Source organism: Macadamia integrifolia, chromosome 9 (genome assembly GCF_013358625.1).
Source record: "Macadamia integrifolia cultivar HAES 741 chromosome 9, SCU_Mint_v3, whole genome shotgun sequence".
Lineage (NCBI taxonomy): Eukaryota > Viridiplantae > Streptophyta > Magnoliopsida > Proteales > Proteaceae > Macadamia > Macadamia integrifolia.
This window is the reverse complement of record NC_056565.1, coordinates 25,728,273-25,739,591: the sequence shown is the minus strand read 5'-3', so window position 1 is coordinate 25,739,591 and position 11,319 is coordinate 25,728,273. Positions and strand designations below refer to the sequence as shown.

Genomic DNA, 11,319 nt, shown 5'->3' with positions numbered 1-11,319 from the left:
TTTGGGCAAGCTAGTGGTCCGTTTGTGAGTACACAAATCTTTCAGTACCTTTGTATAGGCGGGGATCTGAGATATGGCATCCAAAAGAGAGGATGTTCACTTCTATATTTTTGAAGACTTCTAAAATTTTATCTATGGAAGCAATCTTCTTTTTGTTTACCAAACGATTAGGAAATGGGACAGGAGGAACATAAGGACTATTAGGGATTTGCCCTTTTTCAGAAGAATCATTTTTGGCTTCATCGACCAAATAATCTTTAATTTCAAAAGAATCTTTAGGTTCATCACACGAACCTGGAACAAGAGGCACACTTGTATCCTCAACTGAAGGAGAGTTAACAGGAGGAATAGATGGGGAAGATTTAGGAACGCTCTGTTGGTACTCTCTTCCACTTCTAAGGGCATAAACAACATTACATTGGTTAGAGGGCCCTTGTTGGGTCTGACCTTGTACTATATTCAGTGGTGCATTAGTTGATGCTTGTGAACTAGCATGCTGATGATGCCTAGGGTTAGGCTCTGGTTGACTGGGTAAAGTTTCTTTCTCCCTCTCATGCATAATTGAGATAACTTGGGTGAGTTCCCTAGTAAGATTTTGATAGCTTCTATGACATGTCAAGGGGACTGGCACCAAGAACAAATCTTAACCAAATTTACTGATGATAGCTCTTTAGGAACAATAGCCTCAATCCTTTTAATTAGGCTATCTAAATGGGCTTCCTTGGCTACTATCCCATCCATAAAATATCATTTTCCTCTTATGGTTCTTTCACTCTCTTGGGTTGATTCCCACTCACGGGTTTTGTCAGCTAAGTTAGGTAAAAATTCCCATGCCTTTCCTTCATCTGTAAAGGGTGTGAATCCCTCAGAGCACATAGACTTTATCATTTGTTTAGTTGGGTAATCAATACCCTCATAAATTATTTGACATAAATGACATATGTCTAGGCCATGGTGAGGGTATTCTTGGAGTAGATCCTTGAATCTCTCTATAAGTTTGGAAAAGGACTCACTAGGCTTTTGCCTAAACTGAAGGATATCACTTCTAAGCTTATTGGTCTTACGATTTGGAAAAAACTTCTTAAGGAAGACAACTGTGAACTGTTCTCGTGAGGTTATGGAATTTGTGGGTAACCCATACAGCCACTTCTTAGCTTGGTCTTTTAATGCAAAAGTGATAAACCTAAGCTTAACAGCATCATCAGAAAGTTGTTGGATCTTAATTAGAACACATACCTCTTCAAATTCCCTTAGAAATAGGTATGCATCTTCAGAGGTCAACCCATGGAAGTGGGGCAACATTGTGATGTATTGAGATTTGAGTTCAAAATTATTGCCCTGAGCTTATGGTAGAACTATGCAGGAAGGTTGGGCTGTTCTAGCAGGGTAGAACCTATCTTTTAGAGATTTAGGTGAAGGATTTTAATGTTGTCTCCCATATTGAAAGGTTTTAAAGAGAGCAAACATATAGAGTTAGTACTTGTTGGATCTCTTCTTTCTAACCGATTCTTAGTATTACGTATCCACCTAACACTCATGCAATAGAAAACTACCCACAACTAGAGTAAGACAAGCACAAAAGAATGGATAGATTTTTTTTATGATTTTTTTGATTTTGTTTTTGGCTTTTTGGGAGCTTACCAGTAGGGATCTTGGGTTGCTTAGGTCAATTCCTGAGGTACTGCTATAGGACGAAACCTGTCTTTATCATACTGTGAGGCATGGCAACCTCCACCAATACAACTATTATTGCAAGTTATTCTTCTCAGGAATTCAATAAAAGAAAAGAAAAAACAAAACAAAGCAAACAAAGCACTCCGATTTACCAAAAGAAAGCGAAAAATAGCATGGAGCTGTCTCCCTAGCAACAATGCCAAAAACTTGTCTGAGATTTTAAAATGTAACCGCAAGCATACAGATCAGTGTAGCAATGGGTCAAACACAGGAAGAGCAGCTACTTTATTTTTTTGCTTCTTTTAATAATGCGAAAGTGAACCGATTAATGGTTGTGATATAATTCTGATTACCGTCCTGAACATACGTATCTAAAATAACGTCCTAACCATTCGTCATCTAAGAATTTAAATACGTAAACCACGTAATTAAAATTAAATAAATAAATAGCTGAAAATAAACACCCCACGCAATTAAAAAGCAATGAAGGAAAAAAATACTGAAATAAAAATAAAGTAAAAGAAAGGGGATAAAGCTAGAGAGACTCACAAGTAGGTTTCTCTACTTAGCCCGAGGGATGCATCATAGTATTAGCTTCCCTACTTGACCAGAAAGTCACTCTTACAAGGGTTACTCTACTTGGATTTAGGGAAACAGAGACAATTAAAATAAAAACAATAAAATGATAGTTCTATGGCTAGGAGGGGTAAAGCCAACCCATACACTAGCCATGAACCTTGGGGAAAATGGATAGCAATAATGTAATGACTGAAATTAAAATCCTAAATTAAGAAGGAAAGGGTAGTTAGGAGAGGGAATGAGAGGGGGGAGAGAAGACTACTAAAGGAGCCTACTTACTTGAACTTCAACCCTTGAACTGAAAACTTGACCGATTTAAGATACTACCAGTACTAAAAACCAGATCTGGAATAAACCAAATCTGAAATTTCTAGTACTAGAGAAAACAAATCTAAAGAAAAAAAATTGAACTTGAAAGACATGCTTCATGGCTTATTCTTGCCACCTAGAACTAAGCCTAGAACTATAACTTGAAAATGACAACTTTAATTACTTAAACAATAAAAATAAAAGAATGAATAAAAAAAAAAGTGCTTGTATTAATTAAATAAAAAGAACTTACAAAAGTGTTTAAAGCATAAACCTAGAACTAGAACTAGAGAAAGAGATAGAGCAACTGAGAAAAAAACCCTAGAAGAAGAATGAAGTGCCTCCTCCCCTTGTGTTAATTCTATTATATAGAGATGGGGGAGAGAAGCTAACGATTTTAGCTTCTAAAAAAACAGATATTTTTTCTTGTTGATGAGGTGGAGGAGAGAGAAGATAGAGAATCGTAGGAAGTAGTGAATCTCCAACGATTTTGCTTCCTTTTTCCTTTTTTCTTTATTTTTCTATTCTCTCTCTTCTTCAGACATGGGCAACTTCTTGGACGATTTTTTTTAATTATTTTTTTCCTTTTTTTTTCTTTCCTATTTTTTCTCCCATTTTTTTATTTTTCTCTTTATTTCATTATTTCTCTCTCCACTTGCGTAAGAAACCCTTTTGGCTGACCTCCTTTGAGTGATGAGTGGGAGAGAGAAAATCTTAAAAAAAAAAACCTCAACAAAATGGCAGCTAAGAGGTTCAAACTTGAGACCCCCTAATAAGCAAGGGATTTTGCACACTACAACTCACCAACTACGCTAGGTAGTTGTTGTTACCAAAAATGAATCTTCAATCACTTAAGGATGTGGTCCATCGATCCTTGTTAGCATTTGGAATATTCCTTATACCCTTGGGACAACTGCAGATGGGCTGGTTCTATATGTTGGTTAAGTTCTGATCCATTATTCTTTTTCTGGCCTAAAAAGAATAATCACTTGTACGGTTGACCAAACGAATGTGTACTTGAAATTGAACATGTCTATCTTGCTCAGAATTTCATCCTCTTCTCAACCATGAAAAGAAATAGGACCTCTTTACATGTAAAATTGGAGATATAGCACCCAATAGTCCTTAAGGCCTTGAAAATATAAAACCTACAAAAAGAGAGTAAAACCCAAGGTAGCTCCATTCTAAATATGTAAAATACATGTTTTACTACACTAGATTTCACACATAAATGTGCTCATCACTATTCCTTAGCGACATTAAAGTAAATAGTTGTTTCTGAGTGACATTAAAGTAAATTGTTGCTTCTCAGCGACATTAAAGTAAAATGGGTCTTTCCTGCATTAAATTAAAAGTAGTACGATTGGCCCTCTTGTTATATCACCAAAGTTGTCGACAATCCTAATGATTAGCCGGGTATACTTCTAACCACCACCACTGGTACATAACTTCGGGCTTCCCCCCAGTGATGTACCCAACACCTGAACCACTGCTAGGAAGGGTCGTAGCTTAGGGATATGTAATTCCTAACTGAATGCTCCTATGTGAGATAGTATGACTGCATAATGCCACCGCGTCCCATTCCATAGGCCACCAATGCATTTGTATCCAAGCCGACTACGGCATCTAGTCTACCAAAGCATCATGTTCAATAGTTTAAAGTCATCCATCTCATATCACAAGCAAGAATAGGCATTTAGCAATTAAAGATAATAGCATATCAGATAATAATTGAATTTCATAATGCACACATCAATGCATGCAATGGCACTCTTGGATGACTAGTCTACACAATAATTATATGATGACATGGCTAGTATACAACCAAAATGAAATGATGCAATGTCCTCTTTCCACATACTTAATTGTGTACAAAGATCACCCTTGGTACGAGGAAGATCCGGCTTGCGAAGACGAAAGTTCCTAGAACAACCTATCATAAAAGAGTTGGGTTTAGTGTAGTTCACATTAGGGTCATAACCAATGAGGTATGATGATCCCATTATGTTTAGAATCACAAGAAAAGGTTTCCTAACAAATTTGGGCCCAATTAGGACCCGAGAAGTCTAATTGGTGGGTCGACTAGTGGGCAAGGCACCCACTAGTCCTTGTTTGCCTGTCGATCTAGGGACACTGCCTGGATCGGTTGACCAAGAGCGGTGGGCCAGGTCACCCACCAGACTTGCTCGCCTGTCAAGCTAACCGCTTTGCCTGGACCAACATGCCAAGAGCAGTGGGCCAAGTTGCCCACTGGTCTTGCTTGCCTATCAAGCTAGCAGCTCTGCTTGGATCGGCGGGTGCTGGATTGGTGGGACCATCCACTTCTAGGCACCCCTCAGTTAAAATCAGGATTTTTGATGTTCACTTCCATTCTATATCCCACCTTGGAGAAACCACTACAGGTCGATTCGACCGCATTTTTCACAATTCTAAGGCTCCAAATGTTACACCCGTGCCCTGACCCGATCTAATTTGAACTGTTGTGATAGGTCTTGAACCGGGGATCAAAAGTACAGTTGAGTTTTGGATCTCTATTGCCCATTGCCAAAGGAGAAAAGATGACACCACGTGTTTGTGCATTGTGTGCCAATCCAACTGGAGAGGATTCATACTTCCCAATCCCACACAGTAAGTGACCTGACTCCCCACACATGAATTTTAGCACACTCCAAGATTATCGAAAGACCATGAGCACCATCAAGGGCAACTACTGGTGCATGGCCAACTGGTGGACAGCAAGCAGTCAAGACAGTTTGCTATCTTGACCACCGAAAATAAGCCACTAGAAACAGCCTGGGCCTGAATCTGGTGACTATTTCCAGTGAGCCAAACAGGCTACTATCAAGGTTTCGATGCCCGTGGGTCCTGCCACTCACATTGTAGATAGTCTTGAATGATCCCAAACCATCCTTCACACATTCCTCATGACATGAGCATTTCACAGACCTAAGTAGTTGGGTTCTTGTGCTTCGAAAGTCATATTAACCTGATCGGTCCGAATAAGGTTCAACCAAACGAACCCCAAGGCCTATTTGTCTTATAAGTGGGAAATGAAGAATTCATTCCCTCATTTCCACTTTTCTCAAACATAGGAGAGGAGAGAAAGAGGAGAAGAAGAAGATGAAGAAGAGGGAGAAGGGGGAAGAAGACTTACCTTGGTGCCAGCTACTACCTAGTTGCTAGAATCACTCTCTCTCTTCATTTTGACCTAGATTAAGCTAGGTTTGGATGGAATATTAGTGTATAAACCATGTTGAGCTCAGGGAATGCATATTTCATGTCCTCGGTGCCATTTTCGAGTTCAAACCGAGTCCGATGAACTCTGGCAACAAGATTGGCCAAATGATCAACTAGGGCTTTGATCATTCAATCGATGTATCTTCCAAATAGATCAGTGGAATTGAGATTTTAATTGCTTAGAATGATGTTAGGAACATCCCCTACAAACTCCATGGAATAAATCCCGATGATCGGGCTCGAGCCGAAAAGCCCCAATTCATGTGGACAGTTCTGTACTACCACAAGAAGCAAGCCATCAGAAACACTGGGCCCTCTTCCGGTGGGCTATTTCCAGTGAACCATAGAGCCTTGTTATCTCTCTATCACCTCCACCGGAAACACGACTGATATTTCTAGTGGAAAGTCCCTGTTTTTGGTGGGTGTTTCTAGTGCATTACTGTCACTAGGGGACTTTGTCTATACCCTTTGGGGGTGACCCATGTGGGCCCCTCCTGATGTTCTTAACACGTATTGATGTACGATTACCTGTGTGTCTAGGATAGTGACACGCACATGCCCCAAAGCTAGAATTGAGTTGATCGATCGGTGGCCGTATTTGAACCCTAACACACACGAGCATAAACCAGGTGATGGATGGATTGCTTTATTTTTGAGATTGATTTATTATTATAGAACTTCTCACATGTGTAGGATTTTACATGATTATTAATTTCTCAAATGATGATGGTATGCTATCATATGTTACATTTTTATGATTATGATATGAATTATTATAGAGATGTATGGCGGGATCCGCTGTGGCCGAGGTGGTACCGTGTGAGGGTAGCAGCCAAAAATGGACTTATGCAATGATTTTGTCCTCTTCTCCTCTCTCTTTCATCTCTTTCTTGTGAGGGAGGGTGTGTCTTGTGTGCTTACCCTGCGAGCCCCCCACCGCTGTATCACCGCTAGGAGATACGTGGGGGCCTATTTTGCAAGAGTGTAAAGTTCATCATTCTAGATGGCAAGTTTGATGATGGTCCAATATGGGGATCGGTATCATACAAAATGGTTTGGAGTCGCCACTTAGGATTATGGGCCTAGGACTCGAAGGTGGGCCTAATTCTGAAGAAAAGGGCCCGATAATTGGTCTGGTCCAGAGATTTAGGTTAAGTGTCAGGTTATAGAGTTGGGAAGGTGTTAGGCACCCAATCTGCTCAATTCAATCGGTCTTCCTACTAGATGCTTAAGAATGAACAATTTCCATAATTATTACTATTCCACATGTATGGCTAAGTTATCACACATAAATACATTGATTGAATTTAAACTACTATATACACTAAAACAATGTCTATATAAAGTCTACATGGAGAAACTATACCTGAACTTAACCCCTATTTTGGGTCAAGAGGAGTGGGCCCCTGATTAGTACCGGCAAGGACTATCTTTCGTGTTCTCCTGGCTCAGGGGAAGATGATCATGACCTTCAACTTCCTTTCTTAAGAGATGCTAACTGTGATGGTATTCAGACAGGGTTTTGGCTAGGAATGGTTACTTTTGAATTTGAATTCAGGCAGAGCTTCTGCTAGGGAAGGCTATTTTTGGATTTGGATTCGAACAGAGCTCCAGCTAGGAAAGGCTATTTTCGGGTTTAAGATGAAGTGGCACTTCGACAGAGCTTCCACTAGGAATAGTCTATGGGAGGGCCAGGCTGAGGTGGAACTCTGACAAAGCTTCCTCTGGCTATGGGAGGGCTAGGCTGAAGTGGCACTTCGGCAGAGCTTTTGCTAGGAATGGCTATTTCCGGAAAGATTCCATGGGCACTCAGATAAGGCTTTCGCTAGGAACAACTATTTTTGGAAAGAAATGGATTGACCTAAAAATGGATTGAAGATCCCCCAAGCCCCAAAGAACACTTTGAAGATCTGAACAGAGTTCTAGATCTTGACAAAGATCTCTTCGTAAACCTGAGGAACCTCAAGGGGGAGGGATTTCTATTTTTGGTAAAACTCAAGAACACTCAAGGAGGGGGTTGAAGAATACACTATTTTTGGAAAAAATTGGATTGGACTAAGAACTTGGATTGAAGATCTTCAAAGTCCCGAAGAACACTTCGAAGATCCAAACAAGATTTCGGATCTTGACGAAGATCGCTCTGAACCCGAAAAAAATCAAGAGGGAGAGGAGAGAGGGTAGTGCTTCACTACTATGGAATGAGATGGGGTTGTTTAGTATGTGAAATCCAAAGGAGGGGTGGTATTTATAGGTTTTTCCAGCCAATGGGAAAGAGGGAACATCTTTAACCAATGAACGAAAGAGAGTTTTTTAACTAAAGTGGGTGAAGAGGGCTTTTATCCAATGGGTAAAAGGGGCTCTTGGACTAAAATGGGTGAAGCGAGCTTTTATACAATAGGTAAAAAAGGGGTTTTTTTGGAGAGAGAATCCTTAGTAAAAAGAGGTTTTTGGTCTTAAGTGGGTGAAGAAGGAATTTCTTCACCCACCAAGCTAGGGGAATATCAATCCCGGCCATTGACGGTGGCACGTGAGACTGGGCCGAAGTGCACAGGGCATTGTCAGTATAGGTGGGCAAGCAATGTGTACAAGGTGTGCGGACAATGTCATGAGTGTGAGTCACATGGCACGCGGGCAGTGGCATGGGTGTGTGGGCAATGGCATGGGTGTGCATCACTTGGCACACAGGGCAGCGCACATATGGGCATAGGCATGGGCAGCAAGCATGGGCAGCAATGGCAGCACACATAAGCAGCAGGGGCAGCACACATGGGCAGCACACATGGGCAGCATGCATGGGCAGCAGGGGCAGCACACACGGGTAGCATGCATGGACAGTAGTGGTAGCACACATGGGCAGCAGTGGGCTATGGCCAGAAGGGGCACAGTCATAGGCCTGCAGGGTCACGAGCATGTGTGTAGGGGGTGTGGGTATGTGTGGAGGAGGCGCGGGCATGAGCCTGTGGGGGCACAGGCATGTGCAGAGGGGGCATTGGCATGGCAAAGGGGCGCGAGCATGTGTAGAGGGGATGCAGGCATGTGCAGAGGGGGCGCGAGCATGTGTGGGGGTGCGGCCATGTGCAGAGGGGGTGCAGGCATGTGTGGAGGGGGCACAGACTGGCAAAGGGGCATGGGCTGGATAGCATACATGTACCGCAGCCCATAGGCAGTAGGCACGCGTGCGATCAAGAATTTTTTTGGTGATGATCATGGGAGATCCTTTGGTCTGATTTTGACGTACCATATATCATCGGATAGTCATCTTGACCAGATTCCTTTGTATATAAAAAGTCAAAATTGGACCCTCTTCTCTCCCGCACAAAGGTTTCTAGGGTTTCAGGTAGGGGAATGTTTTTGGGTTATCTGGGTAGGTAGGGGATGAACTTTAGGGATTAGGGATTTTTCCAGGTTTCTAGCAAGCCTATCAGTGTGCGTGGCATACGTACTAGAAAATGTAATTTTCCAGGAATGATCACGGGAGATCCAAAGATATGAGTTTGATGTGCCATATATCGTTGAAATCGTATTTCCAAGCTATCCGTCTGTTTCGTCATCTTGACCAGATTCCTTCATATATAGAAAGTCAAACTTTGATCCTCTTTTCTCTCATGTGGGGTTTCCAAGGTTTCAGATATGGGAATATTTCCATTATCATCTCTATTGATCGGAAGCCAAAAGTTGCATCCAAGATCCATATTTCATCATAGCCAGGGGAGGGTGATAAAATTGGGTGTCTATAGAATGCCTCTCTTTGGTCGAAGCCTGTGCCAATGGCTGAAGGGCAGAGAAAAGAACGACCACATTTTTTCATCTGGAGCATGTACTTCCGTCATCTTGCTCATTTATGATAGAGTTGAAAAATGCAAGAAATAATATCCCTTAACTACTTTGAAGTTTAGGACTTACCTGAGCCGTCGATTTGTAGGAAAGAAATTCACTGCTCCTCCAATTCTGAAAAAGATGTCAATATCTATTCTTTGGGTTTTCCTTAGCTGGGCTTCATATGTGCCGGTTCAGAGAATATGGTCTCCAGGATGGATCTTTCGAGCCAATCTGGACTATCTGGGACCAAAGGTTACAAGATAAAGATTCGTTGCTCTTCCAATCTTGCAACAAGTAAAAACATTTGATTCTTGGATTTTACTTAGCTGGGCTTCACATGTGCTAGTTCAAGGAATTTGATTTTTCAAGCGGGTTCTTTTAAACCGATCTGGGCTATTTGGTCTTCGAAGTGGGTTCTTTGGAACTGGGCTAGGATATCTGGTCTTCTAGGTGAATGGGGCTGGGCTATCTGGTACTGTCAATTATAGGAAAGAAATTCACTGTTCTTTCAACCTTGTAACCTTTGATTCTTTGATCTTTGATTTTTGGGTCTTGATTTGGAATCTTTTTTATTTGAACTTTGAATTTTTTGTCTTGATTTTGGAATCTTTTGATTTGAATTTTGAATTTTGAGTCTTGATTTGGAATCTTTTGATTTGAACTTTGAATTTTGATTTGGAATCTTTTGATTTGAACTTTGATGCTTGATTTGAAATCTTTTGATTCTTGATGCTTGATTTGGACTCTTTTGATTCTTGATGCTTGATTTGGAATCTTGCTTTTTAATTTTGAATTTTGACCAATAAAATTTTGACCTTTACTTTCCTCTTTTTCATGTGATATAATTTGCAACTACCACCAAAATAATTTTGAATTTGGTATTTGGTAGTAAGAAACTTGGATTTGCACACTGAATTTGGAATCTCAAATTTTTTTTTCTTTTTTGGGAAAACAAAATTTTTCCTACAAAATTGTCCCCTTCCATGTCCATTCCTCATTCTAGCTTTTCTGAGTGAAGTGAGTGAGTTTGAGTTTCTGGAGCCTTTAAGTTTCTTTTGAAGTTCTTCATCTTGTTCTTGAAGTTCTTCATCTTGTTCTTGAAAATCTTCATCTTGCTCTTGAAGATCTTCATCTTGTTCTTGAAGATCTTTATCTTGTTCTTGAGGATCTTCATCTTGTTCTTGAGGGAGGAGTCACTTAGAGAATTTGATATTCTTGTGGGCTTTTATGCAAATTGAAAAACTTTCTGGGGTTTCTTACAAATTGGGAGACTTCTTGGGGCTTTTGGTGATTTTTGAAAATATAGCTGAGAGGAGAAAGAGAAAGACTCTTGAAGAGATCCAACTGGAGAGTTGTAGTAGTTCTTCGCACAAGGATGAGGGCCTGGCCAATTGGTACTTTGGCCAAAGTCTTCACAATAGTTGGAACCACATCTACAACTCCGTATGGGGTTTTTTTGGTAAGTCTTTACATTTCATTCATTATTTTGATCATCTTTTATTCTTGTTTTGTTGTTGTTTTTTTTTTTTTTTGGGTTGTTTTTGCTTTTTGTTGTATAAGTAATATGTATTTATATATATATATATATATATTCTTTATTTCCATTAGCATGAGGGGAGGGAACCACCTACTTTGGCCTTGTATGGCCATCCAAACATGGTTCAATCATGGCATCAGATGCTTCCTCGTAGAGTGAAGGAG

The 11,319-nt window shown here is 40.6% G+C and overlaps 1 non-coding gene across 1 annotated transcript; it reads left to right on the top strand.

The window, feature by feature from the left end:
* Positions 1-946: 946 nt before the first annotated feature.
* On the top strand, positions 947-1,053 carry LOC122090289. Its single transcript, XR_006143528.1, has one exon. It is a non-coding gene; the product is annotated as a small nucleolar RNA R71 (small nucleolar RNA).
* Positions 1,054-11,319: the final 10,266 nt, after the last annotated feature.